The sequence below is a fragment of the Lagenorhynchus albirostris genome, chromosome 8 (genome assembly GCF_949774975.1).
Source record: "Lagenorhynchus albirostris chromosome 8, mLagAlb1.1, whole genome shotgun sequence".
In the NCBI taxonomy this organism is placed as follows: Eukaryota; Metazoa; Chordata; class Mammalia; order Artiodactyla; family Delphinidae; genus Lagenorhynchus; species Lagenorhynchus albirostris.
Genome location: NC_083102.1, coordinates 47,056,670 through 47,082,260, shown reverse-complemented (window position 1 = coordinate 47,082,260; position 25,591 = coordinate 47,056,670). Strand labels below are relative to the sequence as shown.

Here is a 25,591-nt window from a genome sequence, read left to right as displayed (position 1 = left end):
CAGAGTCTTCGGGATTATAAGTGGCAACCACTTTTCACCCATTCTTGCACCTTAGTTTTCTTCAGTATCTCCTTCCACTCTTTTCTACCCTAAGACCTGATTTCAAGTCACTCCTGTTAAAGGTATTGACGTTCAGAAGCTGGTCTTCAGGATAACAGATTCTGTACAATTGAAGGGGACTTTTCCGTATTCATTTTTTGGCTGATCCCCAGTGCAGTTTCTCAAAGTCAAAAAAATAAACAGTCCCCTTCGGGCTAAATCCATGTGGAGCCGTCATTAGGCTTTTCTGTGTCGTCTCATTTTGTCGGGAGTGGAGACCTCCTGGGGTTCACCCGAGTTGGGAAGCATCTGGATTGTATATTCACTTTAACACCGTAATTCTCTTAGAGGTGCTTTCATTTTAGGATGTTGCCTTGTGTAATAATATACAAGTCATCCGCAGGGAACGATCGGGAACTGGCAACAGATGTAGACTGGGTGAATGCAGGGGTTCTTGATCTGTTTGATTCATGGGCTTCCAAACACTTACACTTCCAAGGAACTTTTCCCAGAGGATATGTGCTTTATTGTCTATATAGAGCAAAACCTTAATCCACTACCCTTAAATGGGGCTGCATGAAGCCAGGATAAAGTGATGGCTTTTTTTTTTTTTTCTCATCCTTCAGGAAAACAAAACTTTTTGGGTAAACTTCATGGAATTGCTAAAGTCAGACCTTGATTATTATCAGGCAAAAAATGGGCAAAAACTTGATTATATTCTTATACTAGAATGTTTACTACAGGTCTTTTTCCTGCTTTCATTGGTATTTTCATCCCTGGCTGTGCTAAGCTTCTCTGCAGATCCAACAGCTTCTTAATGCGGTTGGGATGGTGGAAAGGAGAATTAAAGTAATTCTGAACCGACAATGTGAAGTATTGTGCTTGGGAAACTCCAGGACATTCACACCTCTGTGGAACAGTAACTGGCTGCCCTGAAGAATGCACTTGAACTCCATGGGACAGAATCCAAAAATTCCAACAAGGATCCTGTTTAAAGGGCCATAGGAAAATCTCTGGGCAGACTTATGCATTATTTCTGGGACCTGGTCATGTGCCATTGTACCTTCCCCCTCCCCTTTCCCCCTTCTTCATCCTATACACACGTGCACACAGACACACACACCCATATACACTGACTGACTCCATGTTTTGTTCCATTTCCTTGGTCATGAGGCAGATTCCGATGGTGTTGAGAGAGAGAGAGATGGTGATAGTTCCCAGAAGGATATTAGTGGTCATGTCAAAAGGCTGAAGAAGGAGACAGCCAACTTGCATGAAGCTTCGTGACATGCTTCGTGAAGGATTTTATATGCCTTGTCCCCAACGCTTTCAAAGAAAACATGAGACAGAAAATTCAAGCTTCCATTTTTCTATGACATACTCTGTTTTTATTTTACAGAAGATCTGAGAGGAGAAAAGAAGTAAGGGGAAGTTATGCAGATTTCCATATTTCCAGGCTCCCCTCTTAAAATTCTTTATAGATGGAAGGTAGGGTGTAGGTGGGAGGGAAGTCCTCCTCCCACCCTTATTGACTAAATAAAGGTGGACTCTATCTGCTAAAAAGGTTTATGAGAATGTTTACTGTAATCTCTGGATTTTGGTTAATTATTTGAAAGTAGGAGTATTAAATTCACTGTTGAATTCAGAGCCCACTGTGATTAGTTTTCTGCAGACAAATAGGGTATATACCTCTTCTCCCACTACACAGGCCCAATTCCATGTGCAAACCTAAGAAGTTACAGAGAAGAGAATGTCAGGGCTGAAACTTTACATACTTCCCTTTAAAGATCTTTACGGGGTTGGAATTATTTGCAAGATAACAGAATACAATGCAATAACCATTTTAGGAGCCAGAGGGAGAAAACTGGGAGAAGTGCCCCAGCTGCCACTGGGAAAGGAGAGTACGGTTAGGCCCTTACTGACACTCCCCGATAGGTCTTGGGATCTGCCCTTGCCTCCTAGTTTGGCAGATGCTACCAGGAGCACCCGCCTCCAGCTGAGGAGATGCAGATGCCTGCCAGTTTAACAAACTCTACTCCTAGCTTCCCCCCAAGCACAGTGGCTGACACTGTCACTGTGGCTCCTGACAAGAAGTAGCCCAGCCTCAGAACACATTGCCTCAGTGCCACGGAAAATACACAGCACATGGAAAATACACAAATAGGGTATATACCTCTTCTCCCACTACACAGGCCCAATTCCATGTGCAAACCTAAGAAGTTACAGAGAAGAGAATGTCAGGGCTGAAACTTTACATACTTCCCTTTAAAGATCTTTACGGGGTTGGAATTATTTGCAAGATAACAGAATACAATGCAATAACCATTTTAGGAGCCAGAGGGAGAAAACTGGGAGAAGTGCCCCAGCTGCCACTGGGAAAGGAGAGTACGGTTAGGCCCTTACTGACACTCCCCGATAGGTCTTGGGATCTGCCCTTGCCTCCTAGTTTGGCAGATGCTACCAGGAGCACCCGCCTCCAGCTGAGGAGATGCAGATGCCTGCCAGTTTAACAAACTCTACTCCTAGCTTCCCCCCAAGCACAGTGGCTGACACTGTCACTGTGGCTCCTGACAAGAAGTAGCCCAGCCTCAGAACACATTGCCTCAGTGCCACGGAAAATACACAGCACATGGGCTGTTAGCATTTTCAGATGTCATCTCTGTTTCTTATTTAACTTCAAGATGCAGCTGAGTTCCAGATTAGTCTCCAGGATAGCAGAGGAAGCTTAGACTGGCAGTCAGGAGGCATGGGATCTAATTCACCTTCAACCTTGAACTTGTCATGGGACCACGATAGCCTTTTCATCTTGCTGAGCCTCCTTTTTTTTAATCTGTGAAAGATATCTTGAAATATAAATAAAATGTAATCTGTGTTTTGCTCCAGGTGGGCCCCCAAACTCTTCCAGTTATTAGAGCCTGTGGTTATAGAAAATAATTCTTGGTGTCGTTTATGATCACTGCCATTTGTGAGACAGAGTGAGTTGATGAATTCCATTAAGGACAGAGAGGAAATGTCACACGGAAGATATTTTGTTATTAAGTTGGATTTTGATATCAGCCCATTTTAATACCCACATCACAACGGTCTTGTGAAGTCTCCTTCAAAGTAATAAAATAAATAACTGGTTGGTAAATGGCATTGACTCCTGGTTTAGTTAACCTGGCAGTCAGATTAAGGCAGGGTTTCTCGATCTTGGAATTATTGACATTTTGGCTAGAGAATTCTTGTTGTGAGGGACTGTCCCATGCGTTATTAAATGTTCAGCAGTATCTCTAGGCTGTACCCATTAGATGCCAGTAGCACCTCCCCTCCAAGTTGTGACAATCAAAAATGTCTCCAGATATTGCCAAGTGTCCCCCAGGGGGCAAAATCACCCTCGGCTGAGAACCACTGGATTGAGTCGTGACTGAAAGTCCCCAGTTTAGGTCAGGTTTAACTACATATATTTGATATGCTGCAATCTGAAAATGCTAGTTAGCCCCAGAACACCAGCAGTATCTATTAGGTTCAGGTTAGAACAATCTAACCTTGATCGGAAATAGCACTAGAAATAACCATTTAATTTACAATGTCCCAGGACCTCAGAATAATGGAATCTACTAGATTTCAATCTTTTTGGAAATGGGCAGAATTGTCTTTGTAGAATATATCTTACTGTGCACAGAATAAATGCTCATTAAATGTATGTTGAAAGAATGAACAACTTCCCCCAAAACACCAGGGGAGCACAGAAGGAGGAGCTGCCATGCACAGCCAGTCATTCTGGGTGATCTTTATTCTACAGGAGAAAATGAAGCAAGTGTTGGCCAGTTGGAAGGGAAGAATCTTTGGGAGGGAGGCTGTCATTACCCTAGCTGAAATGGAGCCAGGTTAAAACTCTCTTCTGATTTAAAAAAAAAAAAAAAGTCATGGAACATTTAATGACCAACCACAGTGCATCAGAGCCCAAGCTATATGTACGTCACCCATGCCCCCCAAGAGCATGTAAGAGTGAAAGATTCAGTTACTTTAAGTCTTCTGTATTCCTAAATTGGCATATATTTTAGTGGCGTGGGATGTGGAGGTCTCATATGTGCATCTGACATGTTAATCTCCCTAAAATGGTGGCCTCACTGTTTTTCCTAATGCACTTCAAGAGTATGACCTTAAATTGCATTTGAAATGTCTCACTCAGTTGTCCTGACAACTTTCTTTTCTCACAGAATCCACCTGTATCTCTCACCAGAGACATGAGTACTGTATTGAGTTGGTTTTCATGGTTGGTGTTTTATAGGTATTCTTTGAACCAACCTTCAAATTCAGGACAATATTAAATCTAAATTCACGAATCATCAGGTTCATGAGATGTGTAGATTTTGGCTGATATTATTTTGTAACCATTAAGTTCTGAAATGAGCAAAATTGACTTAATAGGAGAAGCTTTGCCTCTTACCTGGGTAATTATTGTCATTTAGAAGGAAATCAACCAGGCTGGTGATCTTCCAGCCCCATCTCCACACTTCACTGTGGGTGTCTGTTTTAAAATTTGAATGGCAAGTGCTTTGGGGAACCATTACCTAATTAGCCCTAGGTGAGAAATTCTCTTCTGTGGTGTCCTTTTGATAATATACTTAATTGACAACTGAGGTTACCGAGATCTGAATTTTATCTGAGATCAAAACTAAGCAAAGAGCAGGAGAGAGTGCTTTCGGAGGGCTTACCATCTCTGCACATGAAAAGTGTGCAAAATTAGGATTCAGAAAGAAGTGTAACTGTTATTTCAGAAGGTAGATTAATATAGTACTAAGTACCAGTGTGCTCAGCATGAATCTTGAATACACACTCCTAGAGTCCCTGATTTTTATCCTGTGATACACACTCTATCTTTAAGTGAAAAATGGAGACTAGTTTAAAAATTTTAAACCTGGGATGATAAAAGAAAGACTTAGAAGAATGAGTACATGCTTCTTTACATTCATTTTCCCTGTCTATATTTCCCGTCTTCCAAGAACACCAAGGGAGGCAATACTGTGTAGCCAGATTGAGTAACTTAGATGTATTTTTTCTTGTTGGAATCTGATTTAAAGATTCCCCACCCTCTCCCCTGGGAAAATAGTTGGGGTTGGTTGCAAAAGAGTATCATATTTACTTCTTTGTTTGTTTAAAAATTGAGTTTTTAGTACATATCCCTCCTACTTCCAGCAAGGATTCTTTTTTTGTTTTTGTAAAGAAAGTAGGATTTATTGGTGGGCATGAGTAAGGAGGGGACAGCAACAAGGCTTTCATTAGTGCAGGGCCCACGGTTTGTCCAGAGGGCCACGATTAGGGATGTATTTGGCCCCACAGCCATCCGGGATAAGCCGCTTTTCTGCCACCATGTTTTCAAATTCGTCGGAGTTAAACTTAGTAAATCCCCACTTCTTGGATATGTGGATCTTCTGGCGGCCAGAGAACTTGAACTTGGCCCTGTGGAGGGCCTCAGTCACATGCTCCTTGTTCTGTAGCTTGGTGCGGATGGACATTATGACTTGGCCAATGTGGACCCTAGCCACTGTGCTCTGGGGCTTTCCAAAGGCACCACGGCCTATCAGCTCCAGCACAGGACAGCATCTTGTCGATGCGGATGACAGTGGAAGAGGTGGAGCTGCACTCGGATGTGAAAACCATCCTTGCCACAGCTTTTCACCACGTATTTGTTGGCACAAATACAGGGAGCCTCCAGGGCTTCAGAGGAGCGCTGCTCATACCCATCCGACACACCATGTGGCCACAGAGTGGGAACTCATCCACCTTTGACCTCTTCCGCCCCAGGTCAAAGATGCGGATCTTAGCATCAGGGACACCTCGGCAGAAGCGAGATTTTGGGTACGGCTTGTTCTTACAATACCGGTAACAGCGAGCGGGGCGGCGTCCCACGGTGACACCATGATCTTTAGTGGTGCGCCGAAGGGAAAGAGGCGCTCCCACGCCTGCTCATGCCTTATATAGGCAGTCTGTCTTCACGCGTAGGAACCATGGAGTCCGGGCGAGGGCGGGTAGACGCCCTCAGGTCGAATTTTACCTGAGATCAAAACTAAGCAAAGGGCAGTGGACTGACGAGAGTCCTTTTGGAGGGCTTATCTCTCTGCACACATGAAGAGTGTGCAGAATTAAGTCCACTCTTGCAGAAGCAGTAGTCTGTAAATGCAGATGGCCCTTCCCCTGGTCAGCTGGGCTTCCCCCACGTGAAGTCTGCAGCCTCCAATATACTCTTCAAAGCATTATGCCATTCTGAAAGTCAGGCTGGATGCTGGGTGGAATGTGTCGCAGAAACGGAAGAACAACTCCCCATTGCTAGAGCTGCCATCACTATTTCCACTGGGCTTAGCAGTGACACGTTTGGTTAACCATTTTGTTAGCCTCCGGTTAACCACGCATGCTTTGAAAACCTTACAGAAGTGGGGAGATGTCTATATATAATGTTATTCATATAAAAAACAACCCCACAAGATACAGTTCTTTCCTTAGCTGCCACACCAAATCCAGACTCTCTATAACTGGCATTTGGTGAAAGGAAGAAATCACTTGATAAACACCCTTTGGTGATTAATTTATCTGTAAACTAGGGTGGAGTGGAAAATTCTCTAAAAAAGGGAATTGAGCTTGTCTGAGTTTGGAGTCCTTTGACTCAATCTTGTATCCACTTCTCTTTTACAATGATTCTGCCTTATCATTGTATACAAATAAATACAAATATTAGAGCCCTTGGGTAGATAGAGCATGTTTTCCACCTCCAGTTGAGCTGACTTCCTTTCCTCCTCTGTATCTTTTTCCCTTCCCTCTGGCCTTTTGCCTCTTTCTTCCTTTTTGCCTTTTCCACATGCTTTTTATATTATCTACCATCTTCTTCTAGCTAGGCAAACTGTCAGGCTGCACCACAAAGAACAACGTCAGGTTCAAATCCCTTGTCTACACTGGCTCTCGAGCAGGTGACTTAACATTTATTTCTTCAGAGGAATTTCCTACATCTTCAGATCATGGGGGATGATCTTCATCACCTACTTCGAAGGTTTAATATCTGCAAAGAACTTTGCTCACTCTAGAAGGAAGGCACTGATTTAGGATAAGCTACTACATTATTGTCAGTCCCTGGTGAGTAGTTGCTTAGAAGAAACTTGGAGTCAGAAAAGAAATTGCTTAAGCTGGAAGAGAAGACAGTGCATGAAAATGATATCTTAAGCTTGTTAGAAGATAAATTCTTAGGCCATTTTCAATGAATAAATCAAACAGAAAGCTTTCTGTTTGGCGTTTTTAGAACGGTACTTAGTTGTGACAATATGATTTAAAGAGGTGGTTCCACATTCCCCACTCCACCACCCCCATTACTTAGGTTGTAGGCAGTGAAACAGTAGAGTTAGGTCTCTGGTTTATTGAATTGTACACCATGGAGACAATAGAAATGAAGAGGTAAAAAGATAGCTTAGCAAGAGACTGTAATTTCACTCTTAAAAATGTGCCAAATAGTTAATGTATTCTGCTAGTCATACCTCCTGAAACAAGAAAAGCTCTCCAATTAGAAAAGAGTACAGAAAACTTATTCTTCAACAGCTAGATATTAATGGAATTTTTAAAATGCGTGTGAGAATCAACATGATTTGGATACACATCAGCTCAGAAAAAAAAGTTGTTCCTCATTTTTTGGCTGGAAATGCTCTGGACTATCATCTTCTTGGGCCTAATTCAAAAGTTCTCCTTAAGCATAACTTTTTATAAACACACAAACAACCAGACTCTTCATAAATTATAAATGGCTTCTCTTGGAAATGCCTTAAATGTAGATATGCATTATAAAAAATATTTTTTTTTGCCTTAAATGTAAACATCAACCAAAAAAACCCCCATCTTTTGTGTTTTGTTTTAGTTTCCCCATGCACAGCTTTATTCTTGCTGCTGTGTTTTGCCTAAAAACCCAAAGATTGTGCTGTGATAGAAGCTTTTATTAATGATGGTGCTCCTTCATCCCAAGTCTCTCCCAGGTTTCTCCTGGTCCTTCCTGCTCAGTGAGAACAGGCCATTGACAAATGGCATTACTGATTCTCCATGTGCTCAGAGCCCAGGGGCTATTGGTGGATGTGCTGTCTGTGTTGTCTGAGAGCTGCTGAGCTGAGCACCATACAGTCCAGACCACTGACAGGCAGACCGGGAACTCTTTTTTAGGAGGATCGTAGAGCCATCAGAGCAAGTTGATTTGGCTATTGGTCCAGTGGCTTTGGACCACGAACACTTACAAAGCACCCCCCAAAAAACTTAAGCAGCACTTAATGATCAGAGTTTATTACACACTCTTTCTCTTCCCCATCCCCATCCCCAGTCTTCTCCCATATCTTTGTTGACATGCTTGGGGGAACTCAAGCAGGGATCAGATCAGAGGCAAAGGAGAGTGTGGAGAACAGAATGTACCATACTATTTTACCAAGAAGAAAAACAGAACTGGTCATACGCCACATGTTAGTGAGGTGTGGATATCGATACCAAGGGGCAGAACAACTTATACTTCCATACAATCTACTACCCATAGTTTAAGAGAAACACATGGAGACTTTTTACCTATAATAACCTTGAGGCCCCCTTGGCCAGACAACACATGTCTCCACAAGGAATGGCACACATCTTGCCATTCCCCAGCAAGTGGAATAAAGCTAGAACATGACAATATGGAACATGACAATATGGAACAGCCGTCTTGGAGAAGCCTTGCCAACACCAGGCAGAGGTGTGTCCGGGAAGGTCCTTTTAGTCAGACATTCAGATGCAGAAGTTTGAGCATCTGAGTTACTGAGAGGTGTCCTCTGGGGATGGAGTGGGGGTGGGAGGGCAGTGCCCACTGAACACAGCTGCTCTAGGAAGGGTGTGGGTAAGGATCTGATGGAGGACTGGTGATGGGGTGCCTGGCTGCTCCACCCGAGCAGCGCACTGCCAAGTTGTGGACCTCCCGCCTCCGACACTGCCGTGCAGTGGCTCTTCGTGATGGTCATCAAGCACACACCCAAGGGCTGCTGTGCATTAAAAGGGGAGCAATTGGTATAGTTAATGTTGCCCGCTGTCCATCTTTCTTGGGATGATGGGAAGTGTAGCAGTGAGGAGAAATCCTATCCATCACTATTCATTGCATCACGTTTTTGCCCAGTAATGAGGTCACCCCAGTCAGGAAGGGCCCTGGGATGCACATATGGTATCAAGTTTGCTGTGGGAACTTGAATCTGAATTTCATGACTTCTGTGCAATTAAAACCCCAAACTTAGTGTTGCATTAACATGGATTTTCCATAGTGAGTTATAAATGCAAAGTTCTATGTTTCATATGTCTTTTTCTAACATATGTTACTGCCTGTGTTTCTGATTAAAAGCTCGTCCAAAATAAAATAACAAAGGATGACTTTTTTTCCAATAGAACTTTCTTCTATGAAAGCTAGAAATAAGCCCTTACCTAAAATTACCCAGGCTTGCAGGTGCTGGGTTTTGGGGTGTGTGTAGTGTTCACTAGCAAGACAAAGGGCATTATTCTCCCTGCAACCACCACCAGAAGGCATTCTTTCTGTGGAGAAAATTGTAGGCCAACGTTTTAAAGACATTCCATGGCTAGGCACCACTCCTGGAGACTTGCAGGCAGCAGGCAGGCAGGAAGGCAATCATCAAATATTTATTCTAAGGCCACTGCGTATTCAGCACCTTTAAAATTGCCAGGGAAACCAGCCAGGAGCATGTAATACCTGCTAGGGCCAAGTTAGTACCCAAGGTCATTCCGTAGTGCTTAAGGAGCTCAGTAATCTGAAAGGAGCAGGGAACCCTAAAACTGTAAGATGGCAGTATCTCACCTGGGTATGGGGATATTGACAGAATAGGAAAATAAAATCCAAGAAAAGGCTCATTAACTAAAGCCGATACTTAACAGTTGCACCACCCCCATCTTTTCCTTTTACATCCCCCTTAACAGACACCCAGCTCCCATTCCCTACACACAACACACATACACACACACACACACACACACACACACACACACACAAGCATGCACTACTGCTACCATTCACCATCATCATCACCTCTGCCCAGAAACTGAACCCAACTGGATGGATCAAGTCATCAGTTTGTTTTTTTTTAAATAATGAACACATTTTAAAAATAACAAGGCAAATGTGCTAAGCTGTGCAAATACAAGGATATTCATCACAGTGTCCTTAGAGAGGGAAAATGGTAGCAGCATGTATGGAACATCAACTGAGAATTGGGATACTCCTCTAGAGAAAATCCAGCGTCTATTAGGCATGACGTGAGATTTTGTGGGGGGCAGGGATATGGGGACACGGGCTTGTATGGCACACATCCTGGCCTGTGCAGAGGTGAGCAGGACTCTCACCCTCTTGCATTAAGTTCTCTAATCTAGTTTTGTTGATGCAACTGAAAAGTCACATTAGTTGGTTTTTTTTTAAATTATATTTATTTTATTTATTTATTATTTTTGGCTGCGTTGGGTCTTCATTGCTGCATTTCTCTAGTTGCGGCAAGTGGGGGCTACTCTTTGTTGCGGTGTGAGGGCTTCTCATTGCAGTGGCCTCTCCCGTTGCGGAGCATGGGCTCTAGGCGTGCAGGCTTCAGTAGTTGTGGCTCACGGGCTCTAGAGCGCAGGCTCAGTAGTTGTGGCGCACGGGCTCAGTTGCTCCGTGGCATGTGGGATCCTCCCGGACCAGGGCTTGGACCCGCATCCCCTGCATCGGCAGGTGGACTCCCAACCACTGCGCCACCGGGGAAGCCCCACATTAGTTGTTTTGACATGTGCGTCACATAGGGGTGCTCTACAAAGTCATACGAAATCCCTGCATCCTCTGTTACATATGTAACCGCCAAGCTGCGTCTCCTCTGAGCTTCCAGTGTACAGTACTGGTGTTTTGGGGGGTTTGTTTTTGTTAACCAAGCATACGATGTTACACTGATCCCCGTTAAATTTCTCATATTGGATTCCTTGATGCTCGTCTGCCAAGATCTTTTTGGATACTGGCTCATCGTCCAGTGTATTTAACACTCTCTACTAGCTTTGTATCATGCACAGTTGATGGATGTGGCTTGTGCATTTTCTCTTTAGTTCTAAGCCAGCTGGGAGATGATAGAATTGTAGAAAAAAGAGGGTGCCAGTGTGTGGCAGAGGAGTCAAATTCCCTGAGACATACCGAAAACCTGGCTTGGACCGTATCCATTCTAGGGCAAAGTATCTTTTTGGCTTTTATTGTTCACAATACAGTGTTTCACTTAAGGTGACATCATAGTGAATATCAGTCATTCTCAGATGAAGTCGAGAGTTTCTATTAGCCCTATTAAAAGATAAGAGATTCTTATTTTGCTTAAGTGCTTTATTTTTAAAATAATTTTTAATTGACAAAATTCATATAACATAAAATTAGCCATTATAAATTGTACCTTTCAGTGGCATTTAGTACATTCAAAACGTTGTGCAGGGCTTCCCTGGTGGCGCAGTGGTTGGGAGTCCGCCTGCCGATGCAGGGGACACGGGTTCGTGCCCCAGTCCGGGAGGATCCCGCGTGCCGCGGGGTGGCCGGGCCCGTGAGCCGTGGCCGCTGAGCCTGCATGTCCAGAGCCTGTGCTCCGCAATGGGAGAGGCCACAACAGTGAGAGGCCCGCGTACTGAAAAAAAAAAAAAAAAAAAAAAAAATGCACAGCCTCTTAAAATGCTCACCAGCCTGCTGAATTATAAATGACAGCCCCTGAGTCAAAGAGATGCAGGGAAGCAGTATCTGAAATAGAACAATTCTATAAATGTGTGTTCATTAATTTCTTCACTTAAGAATAAATTGAAGGCTCACTCTTGCAGAACAGTAATTACTATACGATTTAGACATTAATATAAAAAGGGTGGCAGGGAAATTGCTTAAGATTTGTCTCTGGGGTTTGTTTGGCATTTTAACCACCGAAGTTTAACATGTCACCTAGCGCTTAGGTCTGCTTTACCTCACTTTAGAAGTTATACCCGCAAATGGACAATGAGAGCGTGAAATCAAACACTGAATTCTTTTCCTTGCTTACTTTAGAATTGCCGAAGTTCCACTTTTCTGAGGTACCATCCTTATTTGTGAGATTTCCTTGCATCATTTTCCAGTGGACTAGAGTATTGATGTATAATACAATTCCTTTGTGTTTTTTAATAATTACATCATTTCTAATATCTTCACAGTTAATACTTTTTAATGACAACATGACAAAGAGTATGAATAGTTTTCCTCCCAGACCCTATAGGATCCTCCCCTTTCCCTGGTAATCTCTTCTGCCAACCTGGTAGCCTTTTTTGAAATTTTACTACCAAACCAAAATCTAAAGCAGAAGAATACTTAAACTGTGAAACCATCAGAGCTGAGTTACATTATACAAGTTTTCAAAGGAGCATACTTTATTCCAAGTGATTAAGCCGGGTGTGATTTTAATTTTCTTAACAATGATTCTGAAATAAATATGGATTTTAAGATCCACTCTGCTATCAGAGTTATATGATCATTCTCAACAGACATCCTGAAGCCAAGATGTGAATCTGGGCATTAAAGCTACTTCTGCCTTGGCTAAGTGAAGTGCATAGTTTGTGTAACTATCCCGTGGCACCCTCTCATCCCTACCTCTTTCCAACTTTGGGAAGCATTTTGGGATCCAACTGGCGACATAGTGTCATAAAATTCCGTGGATAAATATCAGTTATTTTTCGTGAATTCAGAGACTTAATTTCAGAAATCCTTGATACCTAGAGCAAGTCAGTAATCATCGATATTGCAAGCACTCCTCCAGTGAAGGCTTCTGGAGGTGTCACACCATTGACCATGTGGACCATTCAGGAGCCTGTGTTACCACCTCCGCTGATCAACTATGTTGGGAAGGAGAAAGAAAGAGGAAATTACATTTACAGAAATACTTTGGGGTGGCCACTGATGGTGATTGTTTCATGTTCAAAAGGAAATACGAAGATGGATTTTATCTTATTTTCATATAGATAGTCTCTCACTTGTGGTCAATCAGCAACACTACATTTTGATGTTATCACGTTCTTTTCTGGAACAAAACCCAAGAGCCGTTTTTAATTAAAACCTTTCTAGAAAGAATGCTTCAACCATGCCTACCCCCCATCCAACTGAATTTCAAATATTTGTTTAATTCGGTTTGGCTTTCAGAGTCTGTAAAGCATAAGCAATCGGCCGAGCTGAAAATGGAGAAGAAATGTTTTTACAGTTCCACAAATGTTTCTAATGGGCAAGAGTGAGTTGTTAATGGGAGATAAATTGCCTGGGGTGGGTGTGGGTGGCTGTGTCGTGCGAGTGTGCTCACGCAGGCCACATGCGTGCACCCACGTGGAGGTAATGACGTTTGCGTGTACCTGGGCCTCACAGGACATGCTGTGATGCAAAACTGTGCTAAGCTGGAGAGTAAAGAGGTGCTGGGACGGGGCCACCATGGCAGCGGTCGTGCATGGTATGGGATGAGGTAGATAGCTGGTTTCTTACCAGAACTCAGATCCTGGGCAGCAGGCCCATCCTCCCGTTGGGAACAGTGAACAAGGAGCTGATAAAATACACAGACCGAATGAAAATGACCCCTATTGACTGAAACCAGCTGTGTCAGGCTTCTCGCCGTCTCTCCTGATTTGCTCTCTCAAATAAATGGATGTGGTAGAGGATGAGAGAAAGTAAACAGAATCATTTTTTCTTTCTTGCAGTCGCACCTCAGTAACAGCCCTGGTTTTTGTAGCTGAAAAATATATTTGCTCATTAATTTCCCTCTCTCTCCCTTGCCTTTTCTTGGCATTGGGTAGAATGTTATTTAAAATAAGACACAGTTCGGCTTCAAAAAGAAAAATCATTCTGCAAAATACAGCTTGGACTCATTTGCTGGTCATTTATCATCCCTAAGAGAGTGGGGTACAAATATCTTTATTTGGTATGTTTCAATGATTCATAGGGCGATGACTCTTGTTGGCACTGGGTTACAGGGAAGCAGCGGTCTCTTTAGGACTTTTAGAAGTGCCCCAAACTGTTTAGAAATGACATGGAGAATATTAAATGGGGCATATGCACAGCAGCTCGATAATCATTTGTCTTCACCGCCTTCCTTTCAAAGATGAGGTAGGCTGGTGCTTTGGGGGTGGACTCAACCCACAGGCCTGAGATTCTCTAAGGGGTGCTTAAAAGTCTTCATTTCCACACTCGGGTGTGTGTGTTTTCTTTCCAGTACTTCAAAAAGGCTTTGGTTTTATGTGTCTCCCATTTCCTTCGGGTAGTGGGCAAATAATAATGTGCCTAACATTAGTGCCCAATAAATATTTGTTGAACGAACAGTTAAATGGAATGTTATAAGGCTTATTAGTATTATTGCCTTGGCATGAAACCTGCAAGAATAGACTTGAGGCAATCAAGTAATTTCCCTTAACGGTGCAAGCTAATTATTTGAGAGATGAAGATCTGGTGCATAGTATTTATTTGTCAGGCTCCATTTGCTCCTAATTGAAGGTGGAAAAGTTGTTTGTAGCATTGAAGGGATAACATAGTGACCCACTGCTAAACAGCTTTTCAATTTTCCATGCTACTCTTTCAGGGAAAATGTATCAAGATGAAGTTAATGCGCATTCCTTTTGTTTATTTGTGTTTTCTTTTTTGCTGTTATCATTTTTTTTAGATTTTTAAAATTTATTTATTTTTGGCTGCGTGGTGTCTTAGTTGCAGCACGTGGGATCTTCGTTGAGGCATGCCTTTTTGTTGCGGCGTGTGGGCTCCTCGTTGCGGTGCGTGGGCTTCTTTCTAGTTGTGGCGTGCGGGTTTTCTCTTCTCTAGTTGTGGCGCTCAGGCTCCAGAGCACGTGGGCTCTGCAGTTTGCAGCTCGCGGGCTCTAGTTGAGGCACGCAAGCTCAGTAGTTGTGGCATGCGGGCTTAGTTGCCCCGCCACACGTGGGATACTAGTTCGCCGGCTAGGGATCGAACCTGCATCCCCTGCATTGTAAGGCAGATTCTTTACCACTGGACCACCAGAGAAGTCCCTTCTGTTATCATTTTTAGAGGGCAGGCAGGGTGTGGAGCGGGGATCTCTTTTGACAGTAATTTTATAATCCACCTACCTGCCTGTATGACTTCTGAAGTCATTCTGCTAATGTTGGTTGTCTGATAAAATTGTCCTTTCATGGGAATGCCACCTGCAGTGATCCAAGATGAAAATGCTACATTCGCATCCTAAACCTCAGAAACTTTCATTTCTTCATTCATTCCAGAAATATGAATTCAGTGCCCAATATGTGCCAGGCTCCGTGCTAAAGCTTTGAATTTAATACTGAGCAAAATCCAGCATGGTTCCTGCTGTCATGAAGCTTATAATCTGGGGTGGTTGGTGGGTATTAACTGAATGATCATACTAAAAATCGTAACTACAAACTGAATTTTAAAAAGAGGAATATGGTTCTACTGGGTCCATGTAACAACAGGAATTGATTCAGACCAGGAGACCAGGGAGAAGTTTACTAAGGAGGATCCTGCGGCTGAGAGCTCTAGAATGTCTGAGGAGAAGGAAAGATCATCCCAGGCAAGAAGATGATCAAATGCAAAGCGTTGGTGGGAAGGCCGGGCCACACTCCTCAGTGCCTATGCATATACTATATTAAGGGCTTGACCTTCATCCTCTGAACATTGGAAAGACCTAGAACGGTAATATATCTGAAGGTTAGGAAGTAGGGCTAGGGAGAACAGATACCTGGACCTTATCAGATCTGTGTTTGGGGGGGAAATATAAGGACCCATTCTTCATAAATGTAACGAGAGGTGATCGTGCTAAGCTCTGGATGGTCCTTTGCTGCAGTTGAGCTGCCTGGAAATTCTCACCACCCACCCTTCCCTCTGCCAAGTTTTGGAACGAGTGTATCGGGGTCTCCACTTGTGTGCTGGACTGTGCAGCAATGGCATCTTGTCATTTTTTTCTGGGTCCTGCTCTTCTTTCTGCCTTTCCTTTTAATGATGGGGAGGTGGTATAACACAGTTTATTCCTGTTTTGGCAAAGTGTGCATGGCAAGCCTTTCAGCCCCTTCTCTGCTGGCGTAGAGAACAGGCTGTGGAGGTAACTCACCTCCACCCCTCTCCAGCGGCGAGAGCTTGGGCACGTGGCTTAGTCTCTCTTTGTGCCTTGCAGGGTTGTTCTGAGGATTAGGTGAGTTAATACTTGTAAAACACAGAACGAGGAGTGGCACATCGTGAGTGCTCAGTTGATGCCAGCAGTTATTATTAGCTATTTTTACTGATATGGCAAGGTGTCAAAGATGTGTATTGTTGAAGTGAAAAAAAGCAAGATACCAAACGATATATCATAAAAAGGGCTTGCACAAACGTATTCTGATAAACGTTAAGGATATGTCTGCGGATACTTGGTGGTTATATCTGAGGAATGGGGCTTAGAAGGAAGAAGGTAGGCAGGTAGTTTTTACTTTCTCACCACATATTCTTTTCTGTTTGTTTGTTTCGTTTTTTTGCGGTATGCGGCCCTCTCACCGCTGTGGACTCTCCCGTTGTGGAGCACAGGCTCCGGACGCGCGGGCCCAGCGGCCATAGCTCACGGGCCCAGCCGCTCCAGCACGTGGGATCTTCCCGGACCGGGGCACGAACCCGCGTCCCCTGCATCGGCAGGCGGACCCTCAACCACTGCGCCACCAGGGAAGCCCACCACATATTCTTGTAGTATTTTTTTTTTTTTTTTACTATGCAGCTGTATATTTTTATAATAATGAAATTATAAAGAATAGTCTAGAAAATCCATCAATAGTATTTGCTATGTCAATTAAAAAATAATGATCTCAATATATTTTTTCATAATTTTCTTCACTTTTAAGTTTGGAGATATCACTTAGAAACTTTTCTTGGAGTAAAGAAATGTGTATCTGAAGTCCAGCAATTCATCCAATGTTCACTTCTTTTGTTTATGTTCTATTCAAATAAGAGTTTTTTTAAACCACGTGCTATCCCATTGTTATAAAATTATTCTACTTGTTCTTCCGTCTCTACATATGCACAGAGAGAGCTGTCTGGAATACTGTTCACCCACCAAACAAACAATGCATTTGGTTCATTGGTTGCTGACTTCATTGTACTTTTAAGAGTTGCTTAAATTTTTTATAATGAGCATTTTTATAAAAACACTGAAATCGGGGCTTCCCTGGTGGCGCAGTGGTTGAGAGTCTGCCTGCCGATGCAGGGGACACGGGTTCGTGCCCCGGTCCAGGAAGATCCCACATGCCGCGGGCCCGTGAGCCATGGCCGCTGAGCCTGCGCGTGCAGAGCCTGTGCTCCGCAATGGGAGAGGACACAACAGTGAGAGGCCCGCTTACCGCAAAACAAAACAAAACAAAACACTGAAATCATTTCTAAAAATTGGAGATGAGGAGTATCTGTTCACTTTTCTGTTTAGTAATAAACACAATATGAAGCATCTAATCATTCCCAGGGATTCAGGAAGCTTAACTTTTTCAGGATGATCCTGGTGCAGGTCAGTAGCTTCTGTGTGGTACATGTTGCTCATGAAAGAGGAGGCAAGTGGGCTCAGTGGTTACTGCATCAGGGCACAGGAAATGTATTCAGTGATTATCGGATATTAACATATAGTCTGTCAAACTGCCCCCCCTTTTTTTAACAGGTGGAGGCTGTTTACATTTGACTAAAGATTTTGACGAACTGAGTTGGTACTTATCAATAGTTTAGTCTGACCAGCTGAGAATCATTAATATTGTACAGGGCTGGCACATGGTTGCTTCCATCATCATTTAAATACAACTCTTCCATTTCGCAGTGATTACACGCCACCATCATCAATCAGATAAGAATGCAAATCAGGAGAGAACTTTGAGTCCCCTAGTAAATATTTTATGAAGCCAATGTAAGCTTGCCAACTAGAATATCATCTCTGCAGAAGATACATTTCCAAGGGGTAACTGCATTATACAGTACTTAGTACATTGTGCCCCTCAGGATATGATGATAATTGTCCATGTACAAGAAAAAACAATTTTGAAGAAACTGCGACCAAGTTGATTGCCAACTGATTTTTTTTTTAACATCTTTATTGGAGTATAATTGCTTTACAATGCTGTGTTAGTTTCTGCTTTATAACAAAGTGAATCAGCTGTACATATACATATATCCCCATATCTCATCCCTCTTGCGTCTCGTTCCCTCCCTATCCCACCCCTCTAGATGGTCACAAAGCACTGAGCTGATCTCCCTGTGCTATGCGGCTGCTTCCCACTAGCTATCTATTTTACGTTTGGTAGTGTATATAAGTCCATGCCCCTCTCTTACTTTGTCCCGGCTTACCCTTCCCCCTCCCTGTGTCTTCAGGTCCATTCTCTACATCTGCGTATTTATTCCTGTCTTGCCCTTAGGTTCTTCACAACCTTTTTTTTTTTTTTAGATTCCCTATATATGTGTTAGCATATGGTATTTGTTTTTCTCTTTCTGACTTACTTCACTCTGTATGACAGACTCTAAGTCCATCCACCTCACTACAAATAACTCAATTTCATTTATTTTTATGGCTCAGTAATATTCCATTGTATATATGTGCCACATCTTCTTCATCCATTCATCTGTCGATGGATACTTAGGTTTCTTCCATGTCCTGCCTATTGTAAATAGAGCTGCAGTGAACATTGTGGTACATGACTCTTTTTAAATGATGGTTTACTCAGGGTTTATGCCCAGTAGTGGGATTGCTGGGTTGTATGGTAGTTCTGTTTTTACTTTTTTTAAGGAACCTCCATACTGTTCTCCATAGTGGCTGTATCAATTTACATTCCCACCAGCGGTGCAAGAGTGTTCCCTTTTCTCCACACCCTCTCCAGCATTTATTGTTTGTAGACTTTTTTTGGCCGTACGTGGACCTCTTACTGCTGTGGCCTCTCCCGTTGCAGAGCACAGGCCCCGGACGCGCAGGCTCAGCAGCCATGGCTCACGGGCCCAGCCGCTCCGTGGCATGTGGGACCTTCCCAGACCGGGGCACGAACCCGTGTCTCCTGCATTGGCAGGTGGACTCTCAACCACTGCGCCACCAGGGAAGCCCCTGTTTGTAGACTTTTTGATGATGGCCATTCTGACTGGTGTAAGGTGATACCTCATTGTAGTTTTGATTTGCATTTCTCTAATGATTAGTGATGTTGAGCATCCTTTCATGTGTTTGTTGGCAATCTGTATATCTTCTTTGGAGAAATGTCTATTTAGGTCTTCTGCCCATTTTTGGATTGGGTTGTTTTTTTGATATTGAGCTGCATGAGCTGCTTGTATATTTTGGAGATTAATCCTTTGTCAGTTGCTTCGTTTGCAAATATTTTCTCCCATTCTGAGTGTTGTCTTTTCATTTTATGGTTTACGGTTTCCTTTGCTGTGCAAAAGCTTTTAAGTTTCATTAGGTCCCATTTGTTTATTTTTGCTTTTAGTTCCATTTCTCTAGGAGGTGGATTAAGAAGGATCTTTCTGTGATTTATGTCATAGAGTGTTCTGCCTATCTTTTCCTCTAAGAGTTTTATAGTGTCTGGCCTTATATTTAGGTCTTTAATCCATTTTGAGTTTATTTTTGTGTATGGTGTTAGGGAGTGTTCTACTTTCATCATTTTACATGTAGCTGTCCAGTTTTCCCAGCACCACTTATTGAAGAGGCTGTCTTTTCTCCATTGTATATTCTTGCCTCCTTTATCAAAGATAAGGTGACCATATGTGCGTGGGTTTATCTCTGGGCTTTCTATCCTGTTCCACTGATCTATATTTCTGTTTTTGTGCCAGTACCATAGTGTCTTGATTACTGTAGCTCTGTAGTATAGTCTGAAGTCAGGGAGCCTGATTCCTCCAACTCCGTTTTTCTTTCTCAAGATTGCTTTGGCTATTTGGGGTCTTTTGTGTTTCCATACAAATTGTGAACTTTTTTGCTCTAGTTCTGTGAAAAATGCCTTTGGTAATTTGATAGGGATTGCATTGAATCTGTAGATTGCTTTGGGTAGTACAGTCATTTTCACAGTGTTGATTCTTCCATCCAAGAACATGGTATATCTCTCCATCTTTTTTTAATCTCTTTAATTTCTTTTATCAGTGTCTTATAATTTTCTGCATACAGGTCTTTTGTCTCCTTAGGTAGGCTTATTCCTAGGTATTTATTCTTTTTGTTGCAGTGGTAAATGGGAGGTTTCCTTAATTTCTCTTTCAGATTTTTCATCATTAGTGTATAGGAATGCAAGAGATTTCTGTGCATTAATTTTGTATCCTGCTACATTACCAAATTCATTGATTAGCTCTAGTAGTTTTTTGATGGCATCTTTAGGATTCTCTAGGTATAGTATCATGTCATCTGCAAACAGTGACAGTTTTACTTCTTCTTTTCCGATTTGGATTCCTTTATTTCTTTTTCCTAATTGCTGGGCTAAAACTTCCAAAAGTGTGTTTAATAATAGTGGTGAGAGTGGGCAACCCTGTCTTGTTCCTGATCTTAGTGGAAATGGGTTCAGTCTTTCACCATTGAGAATGATGTTGGCCGTGGGTTTGTCATATATAGCCTTTATTATGTTGAGGTAAGTTCCCTCTGTGCCTACTTTCTGGAGAGTTTCTATCATAAATGGGTGTTGAATCTTGTCAAAAGCTTTTTCTGCATCTATTGAGATGATCATATGTTTTTTTCTCCTTCAATTTGTTAATATGGTATATCACATTGGTTGATTTGCATATATTGAAGAATCCTTGCATTCCTGGGATAAACCCCACTTGATCATGGTGTATGATCCTTTTAATGTGCTACTGGATTCTGTTTGCTAGTATTTTGTTGAGGATTTTTGCATCTATGTTCATCAGTGATATTGGCCTGTAGTTTTCTTTCTTTGTGACATCTTTGTCTGGTTTTGGTATCAGGGTGATGGTGGCCTTGTAGAATGAGTTTGGGAGTGTTCCTCCCTCTGCTATATTTTGTAAGAGTTTGAGAAGGATAGGTGTTAGCTCTTCTTTAAACGTCTGATAGAATTCACCTGTGAAGCCATCTGGTCCTGGGCTTTTTGTTTGTTGGAAGATTTTTAATCACAGTTTCAATTTCAGTGCTTGTGATCGGTCTGTTTATATTTTCTATTTCTTCCTGGTTCAGTCTCGGAAGGTTGTGCTTTTCTAAGAATTTGCCCATTTCTTCCATGTTGTCCATTTTATTGGCATATAGTTGCTTGTAGTAATCTCTCATGATCCTTTGTATTTCTGTAGGGTCACTTGTTACTTCTCCTTTTTCATTTCTAATTCTGTAGATTTGAGTCCTCTCCCTTTTTTTCTTGATGAGTCTGGCTAATGGTTTATAAATTTTATCTTCTCAAAGAACCAGCTTTTAGTTTCATTGATCTTTGCTATCATTTCCCTCATTTCTTTTTCATTTATTTCTGATCTGATCTTTATGATTTCTTTCCTTCTGATAACTTTGGGGGTTTTTTGTTCTTCTTTCTCTAATTGCTGTCGGTATAAGTTTAGGTTGTTTGTTTGAGATGTTTCTTGTTTCTTGAGGTAGGATTGTATTGGTATAAACTTCCCTCTTAGAACTGCTTTTGCTGCATCCCATAGGTTTTGGGTTGTCGTATTTTCATTACCATTTGTTTCTGGTATTTTTTTATTTCCTCTTTGATTCATCAGTGATCTCTTGGTTATTTAGTAGTGTATTGTTTAGCCTCCATGTGTTTGTATTTTTTACAGTTTTTTCCCTGTAATTGGTATCTAGTCTTATAGCATTGTGGTTGGAAAAGATACTTGATGCAATTTCAATTTTCTTAAATTTACCAAGGCTTGATTTGTGACCCAAGATATGATCTATCCTGGAGAATGTTCCATGAGCACTTGAGAAGAAAGTGTATTCTGTTGTTTTTGTATGGAATGCCCTATAAATATCAATTAAGTCCATCTTGTTTAATGTATCATTTAAAGCTTGTGTTTCCTTACTTATTTTCATTTTGGTTGGTATGTCCATTGGTGAAAGTAGGGTGTTAAAGTCCCCCACTATTATTGTGTTACTGTCGATTTCCCTTTTTATGGCTGTTAGCATTTGCCTTCTGTATTGAGGTGCTCCTATGTTGGGTGCATAAATATTTACAATTGTTATATCTTCTTGGATTGATCCCTTGATCATTATGTAGTGTCCTTCTTTGTCTCTTGTAATAGTCTTTATTTTAAAGTCTATTTTGTCTGATATGAGAATTGCTACTCCAGCTTTCTTTTGATTTCCATTTGCATGGAATATCTTCTTCCATCCCCTCACTTTCAGTCTGTATGTATCCCTAGGTCTGAAGTGGGTCTCTTGTACACAGCATATATATGGGTCTTGTTTTTGTATCCATTCAGCCAGTCTATGTCTTTTGGTTGGAGCATTTAATCCATTTACATTTAAGGTAATTACTGATCTGTATGTTCCTATTACCATTTTCTTAATTATTTTGGGTTTGTTATTGTCTTTTCCTTCTCTTTTGTTTTCTGCCTAGAGAAGTTCCTTTAACATTTGTTGTAGAGCTGGTTTGGTGGGCTGAATTCTCTTAGCTTTTGCTTCTTTGTAAAGGTTTTAATTTCTCCATCGAATCTGAATGAGACCCTTGCTGGGTAGAGTAATCATGGTTGTAGGTTTTTCCCTTTCATCCCTTTAAGTATGTCCTGCCACTCCCTTCTGGCTTGCAGAGTTTCTGCTGAAAAATAACAGTTAATAAGCTGTTAACCTCATGGGGATTCCCTTGTATGTTATTTGTTGCTTTTCCCTTGCTGCTTGTAATATTTTTTCTTTGTATTTAATTTTTGACAGTTTCATTACTATGTGTCTTGGCATGTTTCTCCTTGGATTTATCCTGTATGGCACTCTCTGTGCTTCCTGGACTTGACTATTTCCTTTCCCATATTAGAGAAGTTTTCAACGATAATCTCTTCGAATATTTTCTCAGTCCCTTTCTTTTTCTCTTCTTCTTCTGGGACCCCTATAATTCAAATGTTGGTGCATTTAATGTTGTCTCAGAGGTCTCTGAGACTGTCCTCAGTTCTTTTCATTCTTTTTTCTTTATTCTTTTCTGAGGCAGTTATTTCCACTATTTTATCTTCCAGGTCACCTATCCATTCTTCTGCCTCAGTTATTCTGCTATTGATTCCTTCTAGAAGTTTTTAAATTTCATTTATTGTGTTGTTCATCATTGTTTGCTCTTTAGTTCTTCTAGGTCCTTGTTAAACATTTCTTGTATTTTCTCCTTTCTATTTCCAAGATTTTGGATCATCTTTACTCTCATTACTCTGAATTCTTTTTCAGGTAGACTGATTATTTCCTCTTCACTTGTTTGTTCTGGTGGGTTTTTACCTTACTCCTTCATCTTCTGTGTATTTCTCTATCTTCTCATTTTGCTTAACTTACTGTGTTTGGGGTCTCCTTTTCACAGGCTGCAGATTTGTAGTTCCCGTTGTTTTTGGTGTCTGCCCCCAGTGAGTAAGGTTGCTTCAGTGTGTTGTGTAGGCATCCTGTTAGTGGGGACTGGTGCCTGTGTTCTGGTGGATGAGGCGGGATCTTGTCTTTCTGGTGGGCAGGACCATGTCCGGTGGTGTGTTTTAGGGTGTCTGTGAACTTATTATGATTTTAGGCAGCCTCTCTGCTAATGGGTGGGGTTGTGTTCCTGTCTTGCTAGTTGTTTGGCATGGGGTGTCCAGCACTGGAGCTTGTTGGTCATTGAGTGGAGCTGGGTCTTAGTGTTGCGATAGAGATCTCTACGAGAGCTCTCGTCGATTGATATTACGAGGGGCTGGGAGGTCTCTAGTGGACCAATGTCCTGTACTCAGCTCTCCCACCTCAGAGGCTCAGGCCTGACATCTGGCCAGAGCACCAAGACCCGGTCAGCCACACGGCTCAGAAGAAAAGGGAAAAAAGAAAGAAAGAAAAATAAAGTTATTAAAATAAAAAATAAATTATTAAAATTAAAAAATAAAGTAATTAAAAGAAAAGAAGAGAGCAACCAAACCAATAAACAAATCCACCAATGATAACAAGCACTAAAAACTATCCTAAAAAAAAAAAAAAGCGGACAGAACCCTAGGACAAATGGTAAAAGCAAAGCTATACAGACAAAATCACACAAAGAAGCATACACATACACACTCACAAAAAGAGAAAAAGGGGGAAAAAAAAAAAATATATATATATATATAAAGGAAGAGAGCAACCAAATCAATAAACAAATCTACCAATGATAATAAGTTCTAAATACTAAACTAAGATAAACATAAAACCAGAAACAAATTAGATGCAGAAAGGAAACCCCAAGTCTACAGTTTCTCCCAAAGTCCACTGCCTCAGTTTTGGGATGATTCATTGTCTATTCAGATATTCCAGAGATGCAGGGTACATCAAGTTGATGGTAGAGATTTAATCTGCTGCTCCCGAGGCTGCTGGGAGAGATTTCCCTTTCTCTTCTTTGTTCACACAGCTCCTGGGGTTCAGCTTTGGATTTGGCCCCGCCTCTGCGTGTAGGTCACCCTCTGGCATCTGTTCTTTTGGGAGGTCTGAGGTCTTCTGCCAGCGTTCAGTAGGTGTTCTGTAGGAGCTGTTCCACATGTAGATGTATTTTTGATGTATTTGTGGGGAGGAAGGTGATCTCCACGTCTTACTCCTCTGCCATCTTGAAGGTCCTCCCTGCCAACTGATTCTTTAAATCTGGCCCAGACTCTTTTATTTATTTATTTATTTATGGCTGTGTTGGGTCTTCATTGCTGTGCGTGGACTTTTCTCTAGTTGTGGTGAGTGGCGGCTACTCTTTGCTGCAGTGCGCGGGCTTCTCATTGCGTTGGCTTCTCGTTGCGCAGCACAGGCTCTAGGCGTGTGGGCTTCAGTAGTTGCAGCACGCGGGCTCAGTAGTTGTGGCTCGCAGGCTCTAGAGTGCAGGCTCAGTAGTTGTGGCGCACGGGCTTAGTTGCTCCGTGGCATGCGGGATCTTCCCAGATCAGGGCTCGAACCCGTGTCCCAGACTCTTTAAATCTGGCCCACTGCCTAATTTTGCACAGCACAGGAGCTAAAAATGGTTTTTCCATTTTAAAATGATGGAAAAATATCAAAAGTAGAATAGCATTTCGTGTCATGTGAACGTTATATGAAATTCAGATATCCTGTCCCTGTCCCTGTCCAATATATGTAAAGTTGTATTGGAACACAGCATAGTCATTTGTTTACATACTGTTTACAGCTGTTTTTGTGCTAAAAGGGCTGAGTTGAGTAGTTGTGAGAGACCTTAAGGCATGCAATGAGGAAAACATTTACTATCTGACTTTTTATAGAAAAGCTTGCTGAGCCCTGCTTAGAGATCAGATTCAGGGAGAAGTTATTTGTGTGCATGTCTGTTTGCTTATTGATGGACGATGCTTTCGTGTTGGACGTACCTGGCCTGTGACGTGGTCATCAAAGAAGCTGTAGGAGTGCAGTGGTCCATATTCTTCTACTTTCCTCATTTCCTTCCCAAAGTCAGAAGAACGTTACTATGTGAGAAAATTAGATTATTAAAGGGACTG

At 42.0% G+C, this 25,591-nt stretch overlaps 2 protein-coding genes and 1 pseudogene across 7 annotated transcripts in view; 1 reads left to right on the top strand and 2 right to left on the bottom strand.

Annotated features, from left to right (window-relative positions):
* TRIL (TLR4 interactor with leucine rich repeats) overlaps positions 1 to 25,591 on the bottom strand; it is a 153,088-nt gene that overhangs the window by 2,069 nt on the left and 125,428 nt on the right. For 2 of the 5 annotated variants that reach the window (XM_060156938.1, XM_060156936.1), the window contains 3 exons: positions 25,463 to 25,558; positions 13,550 to 13,607; positions 12,234 to 12,915 (listed from right to left, as the gene is read on the bottom strand). The gene's annotated coding sequence lies outside the window, so the exon portion shown is untranslated. Of the gene's footprint in view, positions 1 to 12,233; positions 12,916 to 13,549; positions 13,608 to 25,462; positions 25,559 to 25,591 lie in introns of those variants that run through there. The other 3 variants (XM_060156937.1, XM_060156935.1, XM_060156939.1) reach the window with 2 other exon arrangements.
* Positions 1 to 25,591, top strand: part of CREB5 (cAMP responsive element binding protein 5) — a 409,537-nt gene that overhangs the window by 368,184 nt on the left and 15,762 nt on the right. The window lies entirely within an intron of this gene.
* Positions 5,304 to 25,531, bottom strand: LOC132524934 (large ribosomal subunit protein uL16-like; annotated as a pseudogene).